This window comes from Lotus japonicus, chromosome 4 (genome assembly GCF_012489685.1).
Source record: "Lotus japonicus ecotype B-129 chromosome 4, LjGifu_v1.2".
Taxonomy (NCBI): Eukaryota; Viridiplantae; Streptophyta; class Magnoliopsida; order Fabales; family Fabaceae; genus Lotus; species Lotus japonicus.
This window is the reverse complement of record NC_080044.1, coordinates 35,977,770-35,985,836: the sequence shown is the minus strand read 5'-3', so window position 1 is coordinate 35,985,836 and position 8,067 is coordinate 35,977,770. Positions and strand designations below refer to the sequence as shown.

At 34.2% G+C, this 8,067-nt stretch overlaps 1 long non-coding RNA gene across 5 annotated transcripts; it reads left to right on the top strand.

Annotated features, from left to right (window-relative positions):
* The first annotated feature begins 3,701 nt into the window (after positions 1-3,701).
* Positions 3,702-7,394, top strand: LOC130715574 (uncharacterized). 5 transcript variants are annotated; one of them, XR_009011700.1, is made up of 8 exons: positions 3,703-4,315; positions 4,457-4,478; positions 4,983-5,049; positions 5,208-5,267; positions 5,554-5,592; positions 6,050-6,142; positions 6,268-6,487; positions 7,126-7,394. It is a non-coding gene; the product is annotated as an uncharacterized LOC130715574 (long non-coding RNA). The 5 variants fall into 5 exon arrangements; XR_009011702.1 differs by lacking the exon at positions 4,457-4,478 and having other exon boundaries at positions 3,702-4,315; positions 5,208-5,278; XR_009011701.1 differs by lacking the exon at positions 4,457-4,478 and having other exon boundaries at positions 3,704-4,315; positions 6,277-6,487.
* The last annotated feature ends 673 nt before the right edge of the window (positions 7,395-8,067 follow it).

Here is an 8,067-nt window from a genome sequence, read left to right as displayed (position 1 = left end):
TCAGATTCTTCTGCTTCAGCTTGGAGAGCCTTTGACTTCTCAGCCTTAGCCTTTTCAGATTTGGATTTCAAGGCTATAGACTTTTTCCTCAGATCTTGCATCTCAGAACGCTTCAGCTCATGGCATTTCAGAATGCTAATGAGTTCTTCTAAACTCATATGCTCGACATCTCTTGTGAGCTCTATTGATGTCACTAAAGGCATCCAGCTTTCAGGAAGACACCTGATGACCCTTATGACATGATCTTTTGTTGTGTAGCTCTTGTTGAGAGGTCGTATTTCAGCTACAAGCAACTGAAATCTGGAGAACATTTCTTCAATGGTCTCATTTGGCTCCATGATGAAGGATTCATACTTTTGGATCAAAGACAATGCCTTTGATTCTTTGACTTTCTTGTTTCCTTCATGAGACATCTTCAGAGATTCAAAAATGCCTTTTGTAAACTCACGATCTGTAATCTTCCGGTACTCTTCATAAGAAATAGCACTTAGAAGAATTGCTCTTGCTTTGTGATGTTGTGAGTACAGCTTCTTTTGATCTGCAGTCATCTCTGACCTTGGGATCTTCTTGCCTTCTGCATCAACTGGACGCTCATAGCCATCCACAATAATATCCCAGAGATCTGCATCAAAACCCAGAAAGAAACTTTCGAGTCTATCTTTCCAATATTCGAACCTTTGACCGTCGAACATGGGAGGCTTTGCATTGTATCCATCTTTCTGTGTTTCACTGGTGGTAGCCATTGTTTTTCACACCGGCCCAGATCACTGAACACTGTTAGGTGTGGTAATCAGAACTTGCGCTCTGATGCCAATTGAAGGTATGAAAAACGGTATAAAGGGGGGGTTTGAATAACGTTTTCAAGATAAAACTTCCACCTTAAAGATTTTAACAAATCTTTTCGAGAACTAAGTGCTAAAGATGAGAGATAGAAAAGCACACAAGGATTTTATCCTGGTTCACTTGATAAATCACTCAAGCTACTCCAGTCCACCCGTTAAGGTGATTTCTTCCTTCTTAGAATGAAGGCAATCCACTAATCAGGTATGTGTTACAACTGCACTTGAAACCTACAAGTGACTAACAATACACTGACTTAGCTCACACTAAGATTCACTCTCTTAGTCTTCTCTAGGATCTGATCAACCTTGATCTCCTAAAGGCAAACTATACAACTGTATATGAAGTTCTTGTTTACAAAGAAAGTGCTTCTAAAAAGCTTATAGTAAACACAATGAAATTCAAGATGAAAGAAAGCTTAGAAGGATTTGAATATTTCTTGCGCGTGTGTAAATGCTTCTAGCCGCTTCTTTCAATCTTCAGCCTCTATTTATACTCCAAGGATTAGGGTTGAACGTTGCATGGAAATGCTACCGTTGGAGGGTAGTTCTGGAAATTCCAGCTTCTGCTGTGGCTGAGGATGTTAGGTAGGTCGTCAGGATAGTACACTTTGCTTTTGTACTTTGGATAGTGACTTGACCTTAACCTCGTAGACTTCTGATCAGAGGAGCGCTTCGTGTTGGAACTTGTGAAGCTGATTGATCAGAGTCAGAGGGAAGCTTGGATCCTCTGACCGTTGTACCTTCTGATCTTCACTTCAGAGGATCAGTACATGGTCTTCAGAACCAGTTGCTTCTGGACTTCAGAGTCTTCACTCTTCAGAGTCTAGATCTTCAGAGTCTTCTACACCATCAGAACTTCTGAGCCTTCAGAGTCTCTTGGTTGTCAGATCTTCTGGATCATCAGAGCTTGATTTACTTCAGATCTTCTGAAGCTTTTCCACTGTTCAGACTGAACATGGAGAATGCGAAAGCGATGCTTGGGTCACTCTTTAAGCACAGTGCTTCTGATTTGTGTGAGATGAAATAGAGGTCAGAGCCTGTAAATGACACACTCAGAAAAACACGTTAGAGTACCACAATTGTTCATATCAAAAGGTTAACTTGTAATCATCAAAACATAGAGTTGTACTACTAGATCAAAACTTGATCTTACATAAGATGTTGAAGATGATAATTCCTTTAAAAAAATTATAATCCTATATCATATATTATATACTATTTTCGCCACCAAGAAAGTGACAACTCTGACAAGTGTCACCTTCTTATTCTATGTCTTTCTTCATAAGTTTTCTCTCTCATACTATAATTAGTATGTAGATGATGTTATATTTATATTTTCTGATTTTTTTAGTAATTTAAATATTAAATAATTTCATATTTTAAAAAATAAGTAATGTAAATATGTTACATTTAATAGTTATTAATAACATTAGAATAATTTACAAAAGTCATTTGTGACTTTTTTCAAAAATGACTACTTTATTAATTTGACATTTAATGGTTTTTAATAAATTAGAATAATTAATAAGATTCAATTGTAACTTTTCTACTATTAAGATATATGTTGACAATGTCTTTTTTTTATGGTTATTTTTTATATAACAAAATAATAAAAAAAGTGAATGTAATATCTTAAAGATCTTAAAGTTCAAAATGATATTAAATATGACATAAGAAAATTGATATCAAATAGTTTTAAAGAATTTATTTGAAAATTAACTCAAAAATGTTGTATTTGATGTTTTTGTATTTACATCTGAAATATTAAAATAGTTTTGTTATATTGATTCAAAGCATAACAAATTAGAAAAAAGGAATTAGAATGTAATTAGAATTAAAAAAAACTTTAATAGGTGATATACGTATTTAAAAAAAAATGAGAGAGAAAATATGAAAAAGTCTGATGTATGCCGACAAAGTACTCTTATTTCATTCGTGCATTGCACATGATCAATACTAGTAATGAATAAGATGTTGCAGTTCTCATGTCTCTCTCCTAGTAATTATCACTCTCTCTCCTACTCTTCATGCCACATCATAAAAGAAAATGCCAACTCAGACAAAAGCGTTAGAATTCTAACGGAAATATGGTGAGGGACCAAAACTATTAACGGAGACTAATATCGGGGTAGCATGATGCTATTTTTAAACTTTAAGGACTCCGTTTGCACATTTTTAAACTTGTGAGACGAAAAATGCTAATAAAACTAATTTTTTATATTATATTCCGACAACCCAAATTAAATCAATTTGATTTTTTTTTTGATTTAATCGGACCTGTTTCGTTTGAATTTATTAGAATTTTTTTACAGACCCAAACCAAAACAAATAAAAAAAAAAGCAAATAAATTTAATCAATTCGGGCTGTATTTTACTTTCAAAAAAAAATCGGGCTGTATTTTATTATATCCGATGTATATTTGAGTTTCATTTCTATTTAGTTTCTGTGTGGCTGGCAAGCTTTCTACCCTAATCATTCCAGTAATCCACAAATAAGGTAATTTTTAATGTCTTACATTTTTATTTTTTTCTTAAATATTTGATTGTCTATATATATATATTAAAGCAGTAACTTTCCAAGATGCCATTATAAAAAACCTCAGCTCCATAATATTTTATAATATTTTATTCCCCTAACTTTGAACCACAGCTTGCCACGTGTCCTCTTTGTATTATTATATTCAAATTTATTCATCCATTCTTCATTTTCCCTCTTCCCCCACTATCTCCATCCTTTTTTCTCTCCCTCGTTCACTTCTTCATTTAATCCGTCCAAACACAATTATCCAACTCACCTCCCAAATGCACCAATCAGGTGAGTTTCTCCTTTCTCCCACTTCTCTTCTCTCATTCTCCACCTATTTTCAATTTTAAATTACAATAAAAACTCCAACTTCCCACACAATAGTACCTCTATTGATGCACTCTTCTGTAACTCCCCACCAAATGATTAATGCATCAACCCCTCCATCATCTATCTTGCTCTTCCCCATGCCGAGATTTTTAATTTCTCAACCCCCTTTATTTGAATTTGAATTTTTGCTTTTAATCTACCTCCATCTGTGCCCAATTACCATTGTTAATTCCTCCACCCTTTTTCAGATTTCAAGTTATAATATACTCAAATTTTCAATGCATCTCCTCACCTAAAATTCTCTCACTCTCTCTATCCTTTCCTGTGCAGGTCATGCTCTCACAGTGCATCTCCTCACCTACTCAAAAGCAAATTCTCTCACTCTCTTTAATGTCATATTTTCAAGTCTTCTTCTTCCTCATTATCTCTTTTTCCTTATGCTTCACTCTCTTCACCCTCCGAGCCCCAATCGCCCGACTTCTACTTCTCTCCCTCTTTGTCGCGCTCGCCGTCCCTCTCCCACTCTCGCTTGAGAAACCCTCTTCCTCTTCCAACGGAACCCGTCGCCGTGGAATCCGCATCTTGGCGATTTCAAACGCAGCCAAGAGGAGTACTTCAGGTCTGTTTCTCTTCTCTTCATTCCTATATGTGAAATTTCACTTTAGTTAACAGTTTATATAGTCATTCTTCACGATTTTAGTAACACTATGAAATGTAATGCTGCTGATTCTAATCTCTTTTTGACCACGATCGTTAGCAGATCTGTTGTGGCGTTAAGTTCGGTAAGGATACGGTTTGGCTGGGGTTTGCAGTAATTTCGATCCTTTAATTGGATTTTTGGTGTGCTGCATCATCTCATCTCTACAACTTTCTCACTCAAGAAGTTTGGGGTTTTGGTTTTAGGGATTTCATGAGGCTTCCACATTGGAGATCTTGCTTCTGAAATCTTCCAATGGGGTTTTGATAGTTTTTTTGTTATTTCAGTATTCAATCACCTCCTCTTTTATTTTGCTTTACTATCTCAATAGTGGAAGATTTTTTTAATTAGTGCATGGTTTTAACTTTCTTTTAGTACTATATTATTGGATATTGTCTTTATTATACTCAATTTGCATCTACTGTCATGGGTTTTGCAATTTCTTCTTTTTGTGTTTCTATTTGGATTGTGTATTGGGTTAGCTTATAGAAGCATATGCATTTGGAAGAGAAGCATTTGTATTGAATATTATGGATTATGATGTTGAAAGTTTTGGTTTTGTTCTGATGAAGCCTGATGTTGAGTGCAGAATCCAGAACCTACTGTTGATTTCTACATAGTGGCAAATGTGAAGCATCAACATGAAGTTAATGTTGGTAATATTCTACATAATTGTTCTTATAATGAATTCTAGATTCTTTACCATTGATACATCGGTCCAAATAGTATTTTCCACCTTTCTATCTCCTCACTCAGCATGCACGTTGATGATATGTTTTCATTCATTATGCTTATGTATTTAGTTATTGTACAGGTTGTTGGAAACCTTTCAATGGAGTCATTGAAAAGAGGAATGCTTACTCCATAGATCAATGTAAGAATGGGGTGGGTTTTGGTACTACTTTTCTGCAATTATAAATATGGATACAATTTCAATTTTGTGTAGGGAAGTTGTGGAACATGTTTGCTTTCTTTTAAGAGATCTGTTTTCCTCTTACCCCCCCCCCCCCTCCCCATTCACGACGTCTTCGACTAGATCAATCGTGGAAGCATGATTCTTGATTACAAACTGTACAGTTTGGGTTTGATGGATAAAATAATCCAATCTCTGCATCGTTTTTCTGCTTTTTGTGTTCATTGATGTTTTCTTTTACCTGCAGGAATGGTTTCCTATAAATGGATTGGACCATTTCTTATAGGTATTTCAATTTTTACGTTTTGGTTTTCTTTCAATTTTTAATCTTCTTTCCATTCTCATTTTCCTTTGTTTATGTTCTATGAAATTTCTGAAAATAGATAGAGCGGTTGAATTCAAACTTTCATTCTTTATCATGCACTGACATTAATCTTCTTCACTGTAAATCGCTCAATCCTATATTTTGAGAGCAATAGTTTTATTTTTATATTTTAGGGGACATCGAGAGTTATCCTTAAACAAAATGTGCAGTTATATGAATTTTATAAAAATATCTTATAAGTTTATACGTTTTCCTAACTATTGTAATTGATTACATGGTGGGGAAGAGATGTGTACGAATAAAAGTTACTTGAACATTGAGTATTATGTGTCTTTGTGTCTTTAAGGATGTAAACATGTAATATCTCTTTTATATATGAGAACTTACAATCTTATTAAAACTTTATGGTGTATTGTAGAAATTGAGGCGCTGATGGCTACACTAGATGAGGAAGATATGTAAATAGTGAAGCATGGCGAGTAAACACAGAACAAGCTAAACTCAAACTAGGGTGAGAAAGAAATTTTTATGACTAATTACTCTGAAATGAAGTGATTGCTCAGTCTGTTTTGTAAATACTTACATCTTTGAAATATAACTTTTTTTATTTCAAATTGGTGCCTGCTTCTTTGTTAGCACCTCCAGGGTTTAAAGGTTCTGAAAAATAAAAGAGAATCTTGGACTATTGTGGTCAAGGATATTCTTCGTCAAGGAGTTGTTTGTGCTCAGGAAATAAGTACATGGCTTCATATGGATATCATTGATTCTGCATTTTTTTTTGTCCTTTTCAAGACTGTTCAGTTTTACAATGAATTTTGCTGCTTCCAATTGGTGCTTCCAAATAAAGGTGGCTCAGGTAAATGTTCCTTCTTTTATTGCAATGTCTCATGTTACATGTGCTTATTTCAGTTATATATTAATTTTCAGAGTTTGTTTAAGGAAGAGAGACAGAAACATGATTGAGTTGTTTGGTCCATGTAGCCAACATCAGCTAATGAAAAAATGGTTTTGTTTTGCTCAAGCCTCTTATTGAGTTGTTTGAGTATTATTGCAAGGGGATTTTTGATTATATGAGAATAATACACAAGGATTCTATTCTTATAAAAGACCCATAAAATATGCAGAATCAATTTTCAAGTTCCAAGAGGCAACAATCAAAACTTTAAATCCATTATATTAGAATTCAAGTTTTATTGAGGCTCACATCAGAATATAGGATGCGAGTCATGTTTTCCTGATTTGTTTTTATGCATGTTGAGAGTCCTTTCATCTCAATTGATTTATTCTACTGCATGCCTTTTGCATAATCCACTTGACATTTTAACAGTCACTTCCAAAGTTTAGTATTTTCCTAACTGTATTTCAAATTCTTCTATTCCCTGTTTTCTACTACACAAATCAATGCTTCATGATGGTAGCATATCACTTATGTATTATAAGCACAAGTTAATTAGATTGTTTATTATTACTAATTTCTTTGTTTGTGTTCTGCAGAGTGAGATTATAAGGTAGTGGTAAAAGTGAAAACAAGGTATAAACATTTGAGAGGCAGTGAAAGCAAGGTATTACTTATTATTATATGTGAAAGTAAAGTTGAGAACATGAAATATGGCAGATGTAAGTTTGTTTAGGTTTGTGTTTGTGTCTTTAGGTTTTTCTCCTATGGTGATTTTTTGGATTGTATATCTGTTTGTGAAGCCTAATTACTTTGTATTTTTCAGACTGCTACATTAGCCCATATAACATTGAGTTATTCTTGATCACTACTATATGTCCATGACCGGTGGGGAGTGTCCTTATAACATTGACTTTTTTAATTTTTGGAGAGATTTTTGCAGGTGAAAGGATTGGGAGATTTGTTATATGATTTATTTGTAGTTTTGTGTTTGTGGTTAGAGCAATGTTTGATGTTATCTCAACAATGGTGATGCATTAATTTGGTTGTCTCCCTTCGTTTTCTCTCTCCCACTATCTTCTTCATTTAATCCGCCTCAGTTAATTCTTTTCAGCTTCTCTTTTTAGAAATTTTGCATTTGAAATTTAAAATATTTTTATTTACCATGTGCAGACCATTAATACTTCAACCATGGATAACATTCATTGGAAACCTGCACCACTTTCAAGTTTCAATCCTTCAAAGTTCAAACAAGCTTTTATCGGATTCTCATTCTGAGTTGAAACTCCTCACATATCCTTCCGCACAACCCTCCCTTCTCCACATCTCTTTCACCCGAACCCACTCTCGCTCTCTGTCTCTCTTCACTGTCTTTATGTCTCACTGTAATCTTTCACAAAACTTGCACCCCTCCCCTCTTCAGCTTTACTAAATTCATCAGTAAAGTAATTAAAAAATATATACAAAAGAGTGAAAACGTGTTGTGCGGGTATTGAAAATTTTAAAATGAGTATATATAACTTAGGATACAAAATTATGTA